Source organism: Thermobia domestica, chromosome 3, assembly GCF_964235325.1.
Source record: "Thermobia domestica chromosome 3, izTheDome1.hap1.1, whole genome shotgun sequence".
Taxonomy (NCBI): Eukaryota; Metazoa; Arthropoda; class Insecta; order Zygentoma; family Lepismatidae; genus Thermobia; species Thermobia domestica.
In genome coordinates this window covers 236,446,644-236,467,161 of record NC_137456.1, presented here as the reverse complement: position 1 = coordinate 236,467,161, position 20,518 = coordinate 236,446,644, and the positions used below count along the sequence as shown (strand labels likewise).

At 36.2% G+C, this 20,518-nt stretch overlaps 2 non-coding genes across 2 annotated transcripts; one reads left to right on the top strand and one right to left on the bottom strand.

Annotated features, from left to right (window-relative positions):
- Nucleotides 1-6,899: 6,899 nt before the first annotated feature.
- Nucleotides 6,900-6,981, bottom strand: TRNAS-AGA (transfer RNA serine (anticodon AGA)). Its single transcript has one exon. It is a non-coding gene; the product is annotated as a tRNA-Ser (tRNA).
- An 835-nt stretch (nucleotides 6,982-7,816) lies between these two features.
- Nucleotides 7,817-7,890, top strand: TRNAT-AGU (transfer RNA threonine (anticodon AGU)). The gene has a single exon. It is a non-coding gene; the product is annotated as a tRNA-Thr (tRNA).
- Nucleotides 7,891-20,518: the final 12,628 nt, after the last annotated feature.

The window sequence follows — 20,518 nt, the reverse complement described above, 5'->3', positions numbered from 1 at the left end:
TGATAATTTTCTGTATATAAAAATACAGATCGAAAAAAACAACAACATGAATTCCAAACACATGTCACTTTCAAGAAGTAATAATAATAATAATAATAATAATAATAATAATAATAATAATAATAATAATAATAATAATAATAGACTTGCAAACTATGATGCATAAGCGTCGGAAGTGTTATGGAACAGCTTTGTCCGTCCTTCTGTCTCTCTGTCGACAAGTATCGGAGCGAAAAAGGTAAGAGAGATCGAAATGCAGTTTTTTGCAATCAATTCAGTGTTCCAAGAACAGAATTAACCTCCTACATTACCCCTCTATGATAGTGTCTAATGAAGCCAAGTGGGTAGTTGGCGAAACTATTACACGTTAAGAGTCTTCATCCCGGCGAAATTAAAATACCGCTAATTTTACAGTAATTATGTGATATCTTCAAATAGATAAAAGATAATTGAAATGTGGGACAAGAGCGCCCTAGACAATATTATTTTGCGTGAGGTACCGTTATCACAAGTCACCTAGTGGCTTTATGTTTTCAGCTGTTTAGAAACGCGAAAATAAATACCGATATTCAAAATGGCTCGAAATCGAAAGCAGATAAGTGAGTCGTGATAACGGTTTCTCATGTAAAATGATATTGTCTAGGGCGCTCTTGTTCCACATTTCGATTATCTTTTATCTATTTGAAGATATCACATAATTACTGTAAAATTAGCGGTATTTTAATTTCGCCAGGATGAAGACTCTTAATAATTTGTACAATAAACGTATTGTTTTGCTCAGTGAGTCTTCAGTTTAAATCAAATTCAAACTCATAAACATCATTTCGTATGAGAAAGAAAGAAAAAGGACAACACACGTATATCAGAATACCAGTTTTCAAACGATTTCTCAAAATCAACAGATGTTCCTTAATTATTTTCACTTACACAAACCGAAATTTCTTCTGCAGCCGAAAAAAAAAAACTGCCTACATAGTAGAAATTTCACAAGTTCAACATTTTTCAAATTGCCTTTGTTAGAAATTTGTACACCACACCGTCCAAGTTCAGTTTCCGACACGCTTCATTTTCAATACTTAGTCATGCCAGGGCACTTAACCTGCACTGAGTCGTAGTATTCCTCAGGGGTAAAAGTGGTAGTATTCCCCGTGCCTATCTTTGCCCATTGTATTTTTTTTAGGAAGTGAGGGGGATCTGAAAAGGTAGGTAGACACATGACGTCACGTCGTTCCCCGTGCCTATCTTTGCCCATTGTATTTTTTTTAGAAAGTGAGGGGGATCTGAAAAGGTAGGTAGACACATGACGTCACGTCGTTCCCCGTGCCTATCTTTGCCCATTGTATTTTTTTAGGAAGTGAGGGGGATCTGAAAAGGTAGGTAGACACATGACGTCACGTCGTTCCCCGTGCCTATCTTTGCCCATTGTATTTTTTTAGGAAGTGAGGGGGATCTGAAAAGGTAGGTAGACACATGACGTCACGTCGTTCCCCGTGCCTATCTTTGCCCATTGTATTTTTTTAGGAAGTGAGGGGGATCTAAAAAGGTAGGTAGACACATGACGTCACGTCGTTCCCCGTGCCTATCTTTGCCCATTGTATTTTTTTAGGAAGTGAGGGGGATCTGAAAAGGTAGGTAGACACATGACGTCACGTCGTTCCCCGTGCCTATCTTTGCCCATTGTATTTTTTTAGGAAGTGAGGGGATCTGAAAAGGTAGGTAGACACATGACGTCACGTCGTTCCCCGTGCCTATCTTTGCCCATTGTATTTTTTTAGGAAGTGAGGGGGATCTAAAAAGGTAGGTAGACACATGACGTCACGTCGTTCCCCGTGCCTATCTTTGCCCATTGTATTTTTTTAGGAAGTGAGGGGGATCTGAAAAGGTAGGTAGACACATGACGTCACGTCGTTCCCCGTGCCTATCTTTGCCCATTGTATTTTTTAGGAAGTGAGGGGGATCTGAAAAGGTAGGTAGACACATGACGTCACGTCGTTCCCCGTGCCTATCTTTGCCCATTGTATTTTTTTAGGAAGTGAGGGGGATCTAAAAAGGTAGGTAGACACATGACGTCACGTCGTTCCCCGTGCCTATCTTTGCCCATTGTATTTTTTTAGGAAGTGAGGGGGATCTGAAAAGGTAGGTAGACACATGACGTCACGTCGTTCCCCGTGCCTATCTTTGCCCATTGTATTTTTTTAGGAAGTGAGGGGGATCTAAAAAGGTAGGTAGACACATGACGTCACGTCGTTCCCCGTGCCTATCTTTGCCCATTGTATTTTTTAGGAAGTGAGGGGGATCTGAAAAGGTAGGTAGACACATGACGTCACGTCGTTCCCCGTGCCTATCTTTGCCCATTGTATTTTTTTAGGAAGTGAGGGGGATCTAAAAAGGTAGGTAGACACATGACGTCACGTCGTTCCCCGTGCCTATCTTTGCCCATTGTATTTTTTTAGGAAGTGAGGGGGATCTGAAAAGGTAGGTAGACACATGACGTCACGTCGTTCCCCGTGCCTATCTTTGCCCATTGTATTTTTTTAGGAAGTGAGGGGATCTGAAAAGGTAGGTAGACACATGACGTCACGTCGTTCCCCGTGCCTATCTTTGCCCATTGTATTTTTTTAGGAAGTGAGGGGGATCTAAAAAGGTAGGTAGACACATGACGTCACGTCGTTCCCCGTGCCTATCTTTGCCCATTGTATTTTTTTAGGAAGTGAGGGGGATCTGAAAAGGTAGGTAGACACATGACGTCACGTCGTTCCCCGTGCCTATCTTTGCCCATTGTATTTTTTAGGAAGTGAGGGGGATCTGAAAAGGTAGGTAGACACATGACGTCACGTCGTTCCCCGTGCCTATCTTTGCCCATTGTATTTTTTTAGGAAGTGAGGGGGATCTAAAAAGGTAGGTAGACACATGACGTCACGTCGTTCCCCGTGCCTATCTTTGCCCATTGTATTTTTTTAGGAAGTGAGGGGGATCTGAAAAGGTAGGTAGACACATGACGTCACGTCGTTCCCCGTGCCTATCTTTGCCCATTGTATTTTTTTAGGAAGTGAGGGGGATCTAAAAAGGTAGGTAGACACATGACGTCACGTCGTTCCCCGTGCCTATCTTTGCCCATTGTATTTTTAGGAAGTGAGGGGGATCTAAAAAGGTAGGTAGACACATGACGTCACGTCGTTCCCCGTGCCTATCTTTGCCCATTGTATTTTTTTAGGAAGTGAGGGGGATCTGAAAAGGTAGGTAGACACATGACGTCACGTCGTTCCCCGTGCCTATCTTTGCCCATTGTATTTTTTTAGGAAGTGAGGGGGATCTGAAAAGGTAGGTAGACACATGACGTCACGTCGTTCCCCGTGCCTATCTTTGCCCATTGTATTTTTTTAGGAAGTGAGGGGGATCTAAAAAGGTAGGTAGACACATGACGTCACGTCGTTCCCCGTGCCTATCTTTGCCCATTGTATTTTTTTAGGAAGTGAGGGGGATCTGAAAAGGTAGGTAGACACATGACGTCACGTCGTTCCCCGTGCCTATCTTTGCCCATTGTATTTTTTTAGGAAGTGAGGGGATCTGAAAAGGTAGGTAGACACATGACGTCACGTCGTTCCCCGTGCCTATCTTTGCCCATTGTATTTTTTTAGGAAGTGAGGGGGATCTAAAAAGGTAGGTAGACACATGACGTCACGTCGTTCCCCGTGCCTATCTTTGCCCATTGTATTTTTTTAGGAAGTGAGGGGGATCTGAAAAGGTAGGTAGACACATGACGTCACGTCGTTCCCCGTGCCTATCTTTGCCCATTGTATTTTTTAGGAAGTGAGGGGGATCTGAAAAGGTAGGTAGACACATGACGTCACGTCGTTCCCCGTGCCTATCTTTGCCCATTGTATTTTTTTAGGAAGTGAGGGGGATCTAAAAAGGTAGGTAGACACATGACGTCACGTCGTTCCCCGTGCCTATCTTTGCCCATTGTATTTTTTTAGGAAGTGAGGGGGATCTGAAAAGGTAGGTAGACACATGACGTCACGTCGTTCCCCGTGCCTATCTTTGCCCATTGTATTTTTTTAGGAAGTGAGGGGGATCTAAAAAGGTAGGTAGACACATGACGTCACGTCGTTCCCCGTGCCTATCTTTGCCCATTGTATTTTTTTAGGAAGTGAGGGACGCCATAGATGTTTTTTTTTTGGAAGTGGGGGAATGGTATCCACTCACGTTCTTCCTTACTTTTACCCCTGGTATTCCTTTAAAATGTTTTGAATAATTTCCACTTCCAGAAAGATCTCTCTGCAGTTGATGATGTTATGAGTAAAGTTAAATACAGCTGACAGCTGAAGATAATAAGTCAGGCAGACTACGTGCTAAGCAGATGTTTTCAACAAACAGAAATCTTGCGAAATCTCTCACTGATACAAGTTCTTTTCTTTTAATTTCTGCACATAAATGTTCTACAACAGAGTAGGCACTGGTACGTACATCTCATGAATCTAATCTATAAAGTCAGCAATAATATTTAGTATGTTATTTCAGGTGGTGTTGGCATTCTCTGCTAAATATTTTATATAGCATATCAAGTAATTCAACTCAATTCACTTTTTACCATCCCCCCTCGAAGTGCAGGGTTTACAGGGCCGTTACTTACGTCCTTTTTTTAAAAAAGAATAATATAATGCAACAGTATTCTTGATATTATGTATCGTTTTTAGATAGGTATATGAACTCACTTTTTCATATCACTAAATGCACTTCAGCAGGGCTGGATTAACCCATCTCGAAGCCCGGGGCTAGAAAAATTATGTGGCCCCTGCTGACTTAACCTAATACATTTCTGTGAAAGTACAGTTGGAAAGTTAAGGGAATATGTTTCATATCTTTGGTCATATTTTATCTTATGATGATGATTGTATCTTCATGATTCTTTTTAGATAGACAATTGAGAATTTGATCAGAGTGGAGGCTCCTGTCCACCTAGAGACTCGGGGCTATAGCCCCCCTAAGCCCCTCCCTTAATCCGGCCCTGCACTTCAGACAAAGATGGCTTGGCTACATTCAGTGACGACGCCAGAGGGGGCAAGGGGGCGAGCGCCCCCCTAGTAGCTACTTAGGCCCCCCTGGCTGCCCCCCCAGACTCCTACAATCTTTAAACATTCTACATGTAGTATTTTATATCAGTATCATAACCAATCTCATTATCAAATTGTAGTCTACCTTCCATGCATTTACTATGTGGCAGATTAGTCTTCAAGCAGGGCCCTGCCTGGGGGGCTGCGAGCGGGGCAATGGCACCGGGCGCCGAAGTAAGGGGGGGGCGAAAAATTCGGGAGAAAACAGGAAAAAAGATAGGAACAATTACTTGGAATATATGTATGGGGGCGCCGTCGTATACTCTAGCCCCGGGCGCTGGTTTTCCACGGTACGGCTCTGTCTTCAAGCTTTCTTCTTTGAGCGTCTGGGTATGGACGCATATTTCTGTTTTCTAATTTAGCGCCTTTTGAGGTAAATTTTAGTTATACTTCTTTCTTATGATTTTTAATTATTGTGCCTAGCGAACAATAGTAGATTTGGTCGACTTGTTTTCTTCTCATTGGATCAACTTCGATTGGAAACAAAAGAAAGGTAAAAGTAATTACGTAACTTGTTTGTATTTATCCAGTGTTGAAGTTTTCAGTTTCATATTTTGTTTTATTTAAAGATTCTATACTTCTTTTCTCTAAAACATTATTCTCGGCTTTCAATATTCAGAGAATGTGCTTATAACAGGTTAATTTGCAATTACCAAGGCTTGATTTTTTGAAGGGGATAAAAAGAGTTATATATATATATATATATATATATATATATATATATATATATATATATATATATATATATATATATATATATATATATATATATATATATATATATATATATATATATATAGAGAGAGAGAGAGAGAGAGAGAGAGAGAGAGAGAGAGAGAGAGACGTAGCATACAGTACTAGACGAATGTGTTACTTGTAGCATAGGCGAAAGTAATTCAGTTTAAGTTTAGGCTTCGAAAGTTTCATTGAAAAATATTCCATGTGCAGACGTTACTTATTTGTTAGTTACAAATTTTACTTGAAATAAGTTTAATTTATAATCATATAGGTCTAATACGAAAACAGCTACGAAATTACACAATGTAATGTAAAATAAGTCAAACGTAATAAATATGTCAGTTTTGGTATGGCAAATAGCCACCCCTCCGAAAATGGATATGCCCCTCCTTTGCCCCCCTAAGAATTTAAAGCTGGCGTCGTCACTGGCTACATTTCATTACTACTCTGCTGTATTTGGTGTTCTCCGCAGCTGGTTGTGGTAGCAATGTTCAGTAATACCGCAGGTCTTGCAGCTTCCATTCCATGAGTATTGAATGCATGAAAAACACGATGGTTTCCATGACAGCTGGATTATCGGAGCACACCACTGTTCCAGTCACAAGTTCCAGTCACATGTTATTGACAAGTTACAATTTTGTAGTACGCACTACGATGACTAAAACAGAAAGTCAAAGCAAATAATTCATTATATTATAAAAATGAGTCAGGTAACTAAACATTCTATAATTATATCAGCATTTATTGAAGTACAAAGAATAAATTAAGACATCTACTCAAATAACATAAAAAATAAAACATTAAATTAAATAAATTATTTACAGAGTGAGCAGTTTGCCCTACAGCAGAGTAGGTATCAAAAACTCGATATTATTAAAATATCAACACAAAATCAACATCAGGGAGGTTAGAAGACTGCCTACCGATCACGTAGTTTCAATCGACTCGCTACCATCGTTCTAAATTATCCTGTTTTCATCTATTCGAAGAAAGCCCTCTATAAAAGATTAGGCAGATACATAATTAGAAAGGAAAAAATAAAAGTTTCGCAGTCGGTAGGATTCGAACCTACGCTCCCAGAGGGAATCTGATTTCTAGTCAGACGCCTTAACCACTCGGCCACGACTGCTGCACGATATATGAGTGCTCCTAAACAAATAGCATATTGGCAGTGTAGAACGATAACGATTTCTTAATAATTATCTTTTAATATAATAGTTGTGCTGATATTATCTCATTTTATTCTTATCAAATTCATTTATACTTTCAATTGAACACTTTTATTTACTCTTTTCCGAATACATTTCCCTACAAAATCACTTCATATTCCGGGTGATGCAAAAAGTAAACTAACATGTTTTCCTTGTGCATCGATGCTTCGTTTTTTCAAAACACGTTGTTGCTGCAAAGATTATAGTGCATATTACCCTTCCGCAGAATGTCAGTGTTATTATTATTGTCAGTATGGAATTATTTTAACTTTTCTGTTCTCTTTCCTTAAGCACACTGTTGTGCGCAAATCGTTTCGCAACTTTTCATCATCTTTACGAGATGCTGTTGACGTAATGTTACACCAAGATAACGTGTTTAATTTTGAAAATATAATAGCATAAAGCAAATATATCAATAAATTTACAACGAAATGTAGTTATGATAAGTTGATCTTGAATTACGTAATTTACATAAATCTAAAAATCAAGTTATATTGAAAGCAGGAACAACCGCATCGAAAAGTCTGGCGGAGTAATACGGTACTATATTGATTCCTACAGTGAACAATGTTTCGAGGTTAACTGAAGTTATTTCGTGCTTTTCCTACCTTTTCAAGCAACAGTGTCTTCCATACTCAAACAATATACTTCCACATCAACATGTTTCACCTAATAACTTAAAAATATTAGAAAGAATACAGTATATTGCTTATATTCTCTTCAACTAGACAGATTTAGGGTCTTTCGTCCGTTGGCGCCGTGGCTTAGTTGGTTAAAGCGCCTGTCTAGTAAACAGGAGATCGAGGGTTCGAATCCCTCCGGTGCCTCTGTGGTTGCTAAAATTTTTTCTCTATTTCTATCCCACGTTGCGATACAATTTTTTACATTTCTTTGGAATCGACACAAAATATTGGTCCTTTGACCTTGTTCCTTAGTAGGGTGACCAGAACGCAGTGATTAAAATGCCGGAAAAATTGACTTAGAAAGCCGGACTTTATGAATTTGTAAACCTTTCCCCCACATATATGACAATTCAATTCATTAATTGCTTTTAGGCATCTTTGGCTCAGGCAAGCTAAGAAATCTACATTTACATGTTAAAATTCTTACCTTATTGAAATTTCTTTGCTTCTCGAGCGGCTTTCAATAGACGCTTGCTCTGCAAGAATTCTTTAAATATGTAACTGCACGTTCCCGTTCTCACTTTTTCCTTGAAAGCTGAAACAAACTTGAAGTCAGGACTTGGCTGTGGAGATATTAAGTCGGTTGCGTTCTTTTGTGTAAGAAGGATTCATTAATGAAAATACCCGTTCGCAGTAAGCATTACTACTTTGTATGAAAACAATATATGAACAGACTTTCTTCAATGTCTCAAAACCTTTTTCGCTTGGTGTTTTCGGACGTTCGAAAAGTTTTAAACAACAGAGTTTAAAGTTTTAAAACAAGTTTTCTTCAACAGTTATACATTTCTTGGACATATCTGAGGCTGCTACTTCTTAAAACACCTTGAATTCTTCGTTAAGTCCATCCATGTCAATGGATTTAATATTACACGCAGTCAATAGACGTATTATTTTGGTCTCGTCCGGGAAGACAGTTCCCCCCCCCCCTTTAAAAAAACGTCTGGAATAAACACTGTACATGCCTCAACAAAACTAACAAATCTTCAAAAAGAACAATCGGGATTTCCAAGCGAAAGCAACGAGAATCTATGTAAATTTGTTTCACTGAAACCATACCGCTCGCGAATGTATTGAGCCCGTTTATAAAAATTCAAGAAATCACATTCGCATATTGTTTTATTACAAGGAAATAATAGCTTCATCTTAGAATTAACAACATATCCAAAGAATTTGTCTGTCATTTTATCTGTATGCTTTTTATCTAGAGCTTTCAACATTGAATAAAGTGTTGTAACAGTACAGTCTTTCGAGAGTTTCGATGACAGTAGAAAATAATTTGAGAGCATCACCTAAGAAAATGCAATAAATTTCAGCTCTTAACTTCGTCCCGCCAAAAAGTTTCATAGAATTGCCAAAAGTTAAACATTTATAATGAGACAACTGAAAAGCAGGACAAATGGGCGTTCTGCTCGGCTACTAAGCCGGACACGGGACAGGACCTCCAAAAGCCGGACTGTCCGGCCGAAAGCAGGACATCTGGCCACCCTATTCCTTAGATATTCGACTTAACGGAAATTTCACCACGGACCTACTCAAATATTAAGCATATCTACTACCATTCTAAAGCAATAATTCATGTTTCTTACCTATAGTACTACTAGCGATAGGAATTTAAGAGTGGAAAGCCAGAAAATATCAGTTGTTATCTTCGAGAAAATTGTTTTCAGATAGTAATGTAAAATAATTCCAATTTACAATTGGTTCTCATTAGAAATAATTGCTGCACATAAACGCAAAAAGTATATTACAATTCCCAGTGGGAGCTCATGTGGTTCGAATATCGCGCTAAGCTGTAGGTCTTCGGTTCATATAATCTCGATCAGTGTTGCCAGACCAGCCAGTTGGAAAAGCAGGAGATTCGAAGACAAAAAACAGGAGAAAGCAGTAGACACATACAGTGGTGGCGTTTGAATGTAAATCCGGGGGGTAATAAAATTTGCCATTATTAAGGGGGCAGTAGTCAAAACAAGCAGTCCAGAATTCATTTCCGATAAACTACGTTTAGGAAATGAAAGGGAAAAGTCCCGATTTATATTAACATTATTTGATACATACATGTGTGAAGTAAACCGTAGTGAAAGAGCAAAGTGGAGTGGGGAAAATGTCTTTTCATGCACGTAGCGATAACGTAGCTGTGTTGTGCAGTCACACGTGATCGTGGCGTAAGACGATTTCTTGCTGACGATCGTGGAGAAACGATCTAAGCCACTCTTCGAACCCAAGTCCCAATCTAAACAACACTTACTTGTAAATCTTACAGAAATTCATAAAAACGCTAACCATAATGCATATAGAAGATGACGTACAGTTGTATTCTTTGGATTCATATTATATGCAGTAAAGCTCTATAACTATATGCTCTACAGAGCTTTGTGTATTATAACAGAGAAATTTCGTCTTTTTATGTGAGGAAACATTGAAAATTCAATATCAATAATAATATATTTCTTTAACTTCTCGAAGTAAGGAAAAAGCAGGAGATTGTTCACTTTTCATTTTCTTTCGCAGTAGATCAGTAGAACGTAGAAAAAGCAGGAGATCTCCTGCAAAATCAGTAGATCTGGCAACACTGATCTCGATATTAAAAGGGACACTCTCAAATGCAACCAACCAAGAGTAATAAAACAAGATAGTAATATAAACTCTTCTAGAAAGTTTATTATTATTATTATTATTATTATTATTATTATTATTATTATTATTATTATTATTATTATTATTATTATTATTATTATTATTATTATTATTGTCAAATTTATGAGACACGAGTTGTATCCAATCTTACTTGCTATTCTGAACATCAAAATTCAGATACAATTTTCAGCTGTTCGGGAGCACAGTGGATTAGCGGTAAAGTGCTCTTCTTTACTGCTTGGGTTTTATCTATAGTTGCCAACTCTGGTAGATAAAATTACTGGCGTCCTTTCAAAATCCCCTATGGTATAGGTCTAAAAGTGAAATATCTCTGTTCGGACCCATCCATGGGAAGGAAATATACCGTATCATGGACAAAAATACATTAGCATCTGTATTCTTCATATCCTTAGAACATTCGCTAATAAGCTTAAGAGATATAGTGTGCTAAAAATGAGAAACTGAAGTCGGTATTGACTATTTTATTGTATTTGCCGGTAAGTGCCACTTCTTTAAGATTATCGAAACAGATGTATAAAAATATATTAATTCTTACGTAACAATTTTCAATTTACAAAATGAAATTTACTCTTTAAATTTATACTTCAACTACAGGAAATTGTTTTAAGAAATCCTTTTTCACTCTCAATAAATGTATAAATTTCCTTACAATTAAATTTCAAATTTTCCCGGACACAGTTCCTGTCATTTAAAATTTTCCCTGACTTATCTAAACGATGAACAAAACATATTAATCGTTGATAAATGGTGAACGGTGACAGTTTTGGATTTACAGAATGAAAGTTACTCTATAAATTTATACTTCGAACTAGATTAAATTGCTTTCAGAAATCGCTTCTCATTCTTAATATATGTATAAAAGTCTTTGCAAGTAAATTTCGAATTTTAATGTTTTATTCTATATTACAGATTTCAAAATACCGGTCCTAAAATGACTCCTAAGAAGTTTGTACCGGTCACCGTTTTTAATAAAAATAACAGCAATACTTCCGCCCAGGTCGATGAAATACCCTAGTCCCATCCCAGCTAGGGCTGTCAGATCTTACATTTTTCTCGTACGCTTTAAGTCTTTTTGGCATGTTTTAAGTTATAGTCTTATTTTTTTTTTCAGTAAAACGATTTCTTCCTTTTTCTAAATAAATAAAAAAAATATTGACTTCAACAAAGGCGCTAAAAAGTAGAAAATAATAAAAGTGGTTAAAAGCAGAACATTATAAAGCTCTTACAAAAGCAGAAAATAATTAATTACTATTATCTATATAAAAATTTGAAGTATATACCAAGCCAAACAAATTAATGTTTGGATGGTAATTTCACGAGGTATTAATTTGTTTGGCTTGGCAGCACAGACTTCAAATTTTTTGTAGATAACGGTAAGGAATTATTTTCTGCTTTTAATCGGTTCGTTATTTTCTGCTTTGTTAGAGCTTTGTTTATTTTCTGTTTTTAGCTCTTTTATTGAAGTCGGTTATTTTTATTATTATTATTATTATTATTTACTATTTTTAGAGTGTTCTTGAAACTGGTTATTTTACTTTATTTAACTTTTCCAGTTTTTCGTTACCTCAGTAGTTTTAGTTAGATACCTAAATCAAAGGCAGGACACTGACTTCCTATAAAATGGGTCGGCATACGAAACATGCGTGACCATATATGAATTCATCACCAAAATGGCGAAATTGAGTTAACATCGGATTTTTGTTCCTATTAGCTACACCTATATTTCTATGCATAAAGAGCTTTAGTTTCATTAGTCTAACATTTTATAAACAGATTTCAACTTTGGTTATTCTAGGCAGCATGGGCTTGAGTCAGTGACTGAAGCCCTTTCTGCATAAAGAATTATATTCGTTTTTTATATATATATGTTAGTGGCAATAGCTATTGATTTCGTTCCATTCGGTTGGTAGATCTGCAACATCTGGAATCTGGCAAAAGAAAAAAAAATAACAATTAAAATGATGCTGAATGATGCTCAATTGTTACGTTTATATGATTTGAGATATTAAAATATAATGGAAGATGAGTTATTATTTAAGGAGCAAGACAGCATTCATATAGAAGTATATTTATTGAGTAATTACTATTACCTTAGATAATACAAAAGAAATAATGTAAATGATATGTATAAAGTTATAACAGAGACTTGAGTTGCATAGTGGTTGGAGTTTGGTTATTAAGAAGTTAGGTATTGATATTTTTTGTGTGTATTATGAGTTTATGCAGTTTTTTTATACAGTGAAAAATTATGTAATAAATATAAGCACTATGCATACTTATAATCCATAGAGTCCTCTCATGGTCGTCGGCTCTGATTGAGACATCTGGAAGGTCCTGAGATGACAGTTGACACCAAACGATGCGGTTTAAGCGTTCACTAACTGTTCGGAAGACGAATATTGGTCGAATGAACGTTAAATGATAATGATTACTCAAAATTGCCAGTTTTTATACTAATTTGTAATTTATTTTAGAGTATACCAAAGGAATTTTTTTTTAGTTAAAATAGACACCTAAAATGTGCTTATGTAATGTTTTTGTTGTTTTTGGAAATTCCACTTGCGTACTTGATTTTGTTAACAAGGTCATAGGACTTTTTTTTTTTAATTTTGTGCTTGGATTATTTTTGATGTTACCTTCTCGGAGTGAACATAGAATTTAAGTGAGTATAGCAATTATTAATTTTGTTTTTTATTACCTATGTTACGGGAACATAACACAGTTTTGTGTTTTAAAAAATAATAATAACTTAATAAAATTTCATGCATACAGGGCTTCGTCTATAATTTACAAGTTTCAAAACTGCAATGTTTTTCTTATTTTTTCAAAACTACGTTTATTTGACTGAATCCTTTTTTGCATTAACTGATCCATATTTTAAGCTTAATCATAAATAACTTCCTCCATTTTTTATAATGTATTTTGCTCTCTTTAAATAATAAACACTAATTTATTATACATTCATCTTTATTATGTATGACCTGCCATCTTCCTGGCAGCTTATATCGATTCCTTCCTTTTGTTGGTTTGGACTGGAAGAAATTTTCGACAGCCTGTTTTGACAGCCGTCTTTCGAAAAGTTTTGTAAGGAACAGAAAAGGTGAGTAGTTTGTCGGTGCAAGGTTTGGGGATTAAGGTGGGTGTGGTAAAACAGGTTATTCAAGCTCAAGAATTTATTCTTGAGTCATCCTTGCTGTATCTGGTAGTAGTAGTGTAAAACAATTATGTTTATGTAATTGACGAGAGCCGGATGCTTTTGATTGAGTTTCTCTTTCATTCTTTGCAGCTGTTGGACGTATGTATCCGTCTCAACATATATTTGTACACTCTTTTAATAAAACTATACTTGTTTAACAGAGAAATGATTGATATACCACGAACATTTCATTTTACACTTCATCTGCACCTATTTTTTTTTTTTTTTAAATATAGGTGGAAGTATTTTACAATTACTTATCGGGTACAGAATAATACCCGTTCAATACTACATAAACATAGTGGCTTGTACTGTAGTATTGGACTTTCCAAAGCTTCTCCCTTCCCCAACAAAAATTTCTGGGTGCACACGTGATCCTCTGTAATCGTTAAATTTGACTTCAACAACTCGTTATCAATTATAACTCGAGAATCCCACCATACACACAATAAAATCTTTTTTTTTTCTATGTGTTTTTGCTTTCCGATCTAGTAGAGATGGTTGATCCTTATCAATTTACTGTCTTTTGCAGACAATATTGTCATAGGTAACCGATTTTTTATCCCCTTGTTATAATCCTATTATTATTATTATTATTATTATTATTATTATTATTATTATTATTATTATTATTATTATTATTATTATTATTATTATTATTATTATTTACCGTGAGAACAGATTTGTGGTGATTGTCATCCGATCTTTACTCAGTTCACTAAGATTGTGTGGTACCCATATTTCAGTCTGGGGTAAGTTACTTCTAAAAGTGTAACGCGTTACAAGTTACTTTACTTTCCCTTAAAATGTAGCGCGTTACTAACGCGTTACTAACTTTCCGAAACTTTGAATGTGTAAAAACATTTTATTACTTCAATTTTCCGTACTAATAGTACTACCACCACCACTATTATTATTATTATTATTATTATTATTATTATTATTATTATTATTATTATTATTATTATTATTATTATTATTATTATTATTATTATTATTATTATTATTATTATTATTATTATTATTGCACATTCTGATTTTCCCCACTCATTGTAAATGTCTAGGACTGTGGGTTGATAAAAGTAGCGCTGCTATATCCTCTCATGCTGACAATTACTTTATTGGAAATTTGATGTGCTTCACTGACTTTACCTAGTATAAAAGCAATATCACACATTCTGAATCGCTTTATGTAGATGCAAGATCAAATTCTTAGTTGACAGTTATGAAAATTTTTATGTAATGTAACACTGACTAAAATGGCATACTGCGTTAGAATAAGTGACTTACTATTATTATTCTGCTAAACTAATTATATAATAATGTTATGTAAAAATTAAGAATACAGTATATAGAGATGCATTACACTACGACGTACTAGTAATACAACGGGAACACATGAACTTGGAGTGAATCAAAACTTGCCAGTAACTCTAAAATCGAAACATGCTTTTTAAAGCTAGTTGTTCCAAACTCTAGTCTAATCAACGGGACTCTAGGATACGCAAACTGATCTGAAAGAACTCCAATTTTACATACCATCAACAAACTATTTTCTAGTAACAAAGTAGGCCTGCTCATCAGAACACAGTTTATTTTTTAACCCCTTACTGTATATCGTTAATTATGGCACCCTAGCTGTTGATAAGTATTTCTCGCTTCACTTCAGACACTTTACTTTTAAATTCTGTCCACCATCATCCTCAGCTTTTAAGAAAAAATATTCTTTCAAATGTTCGAACGGTAAAATATTTTCGTTCTTCATCTTGATAAAAACACCAATCAAAGTAAAGTAGACTACCATTGTCAAAATCTATAACAATATCTTCCTGGTGCTTGCAATCAGTACACGTGATTTCTCTGAGATTATACTCACCTTCTAAAAACAGAAAGTGGCACTAAGATCTTATCTGTTTCTCTGTGTATCGATGGCTGACTCGGTCACTGACATAGTTCATACTACATTTCTCTATTCTGTGAAATTCACATCTCATTCTCTTCAGAATAAAGCAACCTTCCAAATAGTACAATTCGCATGTCCGTATCATAAAGGATAATTAGTTGAAAATGGAGATTTAAAAAAAAAAAAATCCCTTTTTCAAAAGTTTAGGCTCCTCTGGACCGGCCCTGTGTTAACGTACAGATCACTTTAAAAATACTAAGTTGTGTACGCAATGCGTGTGCAAAATATCAATCAGGTATCTTGAAAGCTAAGGAGGGGGGAAACATTTTCCTTAGCCATAACAAAAATAGAACATTAGATAATGCAGAAAACTAAGGAGGGAAAGTTTTCCTTTATAAATAGAACATTAGATAAAGCAGAAACTTTTACTTATTTTATGATGATGATGTGTACAGCTCCTGTCAGGAGACCCAGTCATCTGACAAACATGTAGAGGCTTGGCATTCGCTGCATATGTATATGGTCCTTTTGTTCCTTTTTGGTTCTGTTACAGCAGGACTTGCAATTTCTTTGCTTTCCAGTTCTCAGAGTTGCATGCCGAGCAACATCAGGGACATGACACCTTGATGTGCTGGAGACATACGACTGTGACGAACCAGCACTCCTAGCTTTCCTAAATTCTACAAGCTGTTTCACTAGAAGTTCCTGAAACTTATCATGGGACTCCACCCTCTTCTTCATCGTACTGCTCATTATGAAGCAGTTGACGATTACCACGTCGAGCAAATGACAGAAGAATTTGGTTATCCATTGAATTGTTCTCCTCTTCATACCAAATTAGAGATGCAAGGGATCGGAAAAAAAACATTAGTAGTAAGAAAACCCCTCCCAAAATACTTTTCTAAATTCGCCACGGATTCTCAGTATAAAATGATCTTCAAGGTTTATCCGGAAGATTATTGCTAAACATATAAACGAAACGAAATATTAGTTATGGCTGTACTCATAAACTTCAAGCACCTCCCAAATAAAATTAGGACTTTTTAGAAAACGAAACAATCAGAGAAACCCCTCCCAAAATACTTTTCTAAATCCGCTACTGATTATTTGTATAAATTGGTATTCAAGGTTGTATCCGGAAAATTACTGCTAAATCATTGCACAACTACAGTATAACAGAAATGTGGAAGTACGGTTTGACGGACATATTGATAAACGTATGCTTTGACGGATATATAGAAAAACGTAAGTTTAACTTTTGTGCTAGAAGCTAGAGTACTAAGCTCTTAGAAATGAAACACGGATGACAAACTAAAATGATCTAGAGAAGAAAAAAAATGTCTATAACTCAAAAGTTAAAATAAAGTTAAATAGCCTGTAAAATTGCACTCAAATACTACATTCTTCATGTTAGCTTTAATTCGTAAAACATGTGCTCCATCCATCTTGATGGTGAATTAGAGAGCTAAATATGGCATTTAGATCATGGAATTCTTATCTAACTATAGAATATACTATAAGAAAGCTGTTTGGATAGAAAAATCATGAAAATGAAAAAAGCCAAAATTTCCAAAATTCTCGTTTTTTTCCCAAAAAAGCCGGCTTTTATGTGAAAAAAACCATCGATTCAAAAAAGCCGGCTTTTTTGCATCTCTATACCAAATGCCGTGTCTATTTGATCAGGTTTGTCAACATATCCCATACACCTATTATAGTCCAAAACTATCTGGGATTTGGAACAGTTACCATACTTATCACAGAAATTCCCAGAGGCTGATGAAACTCGTAAGTTGGACAGCATGTGCACTTCTCTCTAATCCTTCCAGCACATGACTGTTAGTTCACCTCTCTGGAGCGATAGAATCCAACAAATCTCACATGTTTTTAATTTTCACCTCTTTGTTGATCAAAGCAGGAAAGAAAGCCTACAAGGGTTGCACTGAAAGTTTTAGGAAAATGATAGAACGCAAGAACATCAAAGTACAGCAATTTTTGTTGATTTTCAAAATACTTCTTCTGTGCGGCAATGCATTGTTTCATGCGGTAGAACCACATCTTGAAACAGTTATGCCACATGCCTCGATGGCTTCTGGAGTGCAAAAGCGCTTCCCACGCGACATGTTCTTGATTATTGAGAACAAAAAGAAATCACTGGGAACTAAATCAGGGGAATAAGCCGGATGTGTCATGACTTCAACGTTTTCCTGGTCCAGAAAATTACTTGTGATAGCTGCTGTTTGCAAGCTGACATTGTCGTGATGCAGAATGATTCGACGGTTGGGGTTGGACTGTCTGCTCACATTCAGTACTTCTGGTGATTTGCTACAAAAAAAAAAATAAATAAATAAATAAAAAAAGCGATCATTTGTTTGGAAACACTGCGTGCACGAACAACTTTGGTTGGTTAGGTTCCTCGCGGAACAGCCACAAAGCAGATTGTCGCTTAGTTTCCATTTCGTATGCATAAATTCACGTTTCATCACCTGTTACGATGTTAAACATCAAATTAGATTAACCAGACTTGAACCGTATCGTCATAATTTTGCACCACTTCACACGAGCGTCTTTTTGTGCTTGGCTTAAATTGTGTAAGATTCAATGAGCGCGAAGTTTTTTCACACCTAAATAATCTTGCACTATTGTTTGTATTTGGCTCATGCCAATGCCTAAAGTCCCCTGAATTTCACCATAAGTCACATGTCGATCAGTGTCAATTAATTCACGAATAGTTTCAATGCTTTTGGGCACAATGACTGTCGATGGACAACTGCACGATTCTCATCACTCAGGTTGACCCGATCACATATAAATTCCTGAAACCACTTGTAAATTGTCGTCTGGGATGGGGCTTCATTAGGAAAGGTAGCAGTCATCCGACGAACACACTCTTGTTTGTTAATCCTTGGTGAAAATCGTAATAAATTATGGCACGGAAGTGCTCACTCGTCAGGTTCATTTTTTATCACTACCACTTCACTTCTAACTAGTGCCCTGCAATGACAAAGATTCCGAGTTACACGGTTTGCACTTAGAGTGAACAAAGATGACAGTTTATAATTACAACACTTTCAATGCAACCCTCGTACTAGGCTTCAACGTGACAGGTTTTGATATCGAGAGATTTCTCACGCGGTAAATCATTGTGGTGGTGACCAAAATAAAACATAAAAGATTATTTTTCATCGTTTACATATTAGCACCACAGAAAATGCTTTGTTCTAAAGACAATGAGTTGAACCTTCTTCCTTTTTATAAATTTGTGTTTATACAGGGTAGCCCAAAAGTAGGTATAAAGAACCGTATCGATCAACTTATTGCATTTTATATCATTTCTTATTGTTATCCATCAGGTAGACTTAGTTTCAGTGGTGCTATTCTATTTTTTTAACAACCGGTTCTCTCTTTGTCTCATATATATATATATATATATATATATATATATATATATATATATATATATATATATATATATATATATATATATATATATATATATATTAGGGATGGCCAAAATTTTCCGGAATCCGGATTCCGGAAATTTTGTTTTCCGGAATCGGAAAATTTACTTTCCGGAATTCGGAAAAATTCCGGATTTCGGAAAAATTCCGGAATTCGGAAAAATTACGGAATTCAGAAAAATTCCGGAATTCGGAAAAATTCCGGAATTCGGAAAAATTCCGGATTTCGGAAAAATTCCGGAATTCGGAAAAATTCCGGATTTCGGAAAAATTCCGACATTCGGAAAAAATCCGGAATTTAGAAAAATTCCGGAATTCGGAAAAATTCCGGAATTCAGAAAAATTCCGGATTTCGGAAAAATTCCGGAATTCGGAAAAATTCCGGATTTCGGAAAAATTCCGACATTCGGAAAAAATCCGGAATTTAGAAAAATTCCGGAATTCGGAAAAATTCCGGATTTCGGAAAAATTCCGGAATTCAGAAAAAATCCGGAATTTTTCCGAGATCCGGAATTTTTCCGATTTTACTTTCCGGATTCCGGAAAGTAAAAATTCTGGAATTATCCATCCTTAGCTAATAGCTGTTAAAAGAGAAACACAATAATGAATAGGCTATATATACTGTATTAATTTCTTGTAGTTGGATATGTCTATCATTTACGTAGACAATTGCTACTGCAGTTATTTACTACTTTATGAGAAAGGTCTTATTTTCACACACAAAAAAGTCGCCGGTATGTCTCAAACATTATCGCGTTCCCACCTGCAGCTGCTCCAAAGCACTGCAAACTACTTTTTAATCAGGCGAAAGGCAGTGAAGGAAAATAAATCTCAACAAATATTCTAATAACATTCGCTTATTGTCAACATACCTACAGTGAGCGCAGAAAGTGTTCGTACACCGTGCATAGTTTATATTGAAAACAGCTAGCATGAGAACGGGAGGTGGAAAAATATATATATAACCAGAATTAAGACTACACATTCATACATTTTATTTCTATATACAAGAGAAAGGCCAAACAAACACAATCACTGTTTTGTTCAGAAGAAAAGAGAGAATTCCTTTTTTGTAAACGCAAAAAGTCACCGTACACTTATGCTTGAATTAATGCTTATAAAGTATATTACGTTATTTAATATTTTGTGGGATTACCCTGTGCGTTAATGATTGTCTGTAGTCTTCGTGGCATTGATTTCACCTGTAGTAGTTCGTAGTTCTGTAGCTTCGGGACTGATTATGTCCCATTCTTCTTGAATAGCTTTTCTTAGGCCTTCTTTAGTAGACAAGCTGTGCCTTCTGATTCTTGTCTCCAGAACAGATCATAGATGTTCTATGGGGTTCATGTCTGGGGATTGGGGAGGTGTGTGAAGCTGTTTCAAGGTATTATAGAGTCAGGGGCGGGTCCAGAGGGGGCAATCGCCCCCCCCCCCACAAGAGGAAACTCTTATTTTATACATAAATAAACCCATCCATAACAAGTTTGGAGCTCTTAAAAGTAGCAGTATTACCGCCGACCGCCCCCCCCCCAGAAGTCCGTCCTGGATCCGCCCCTGGCA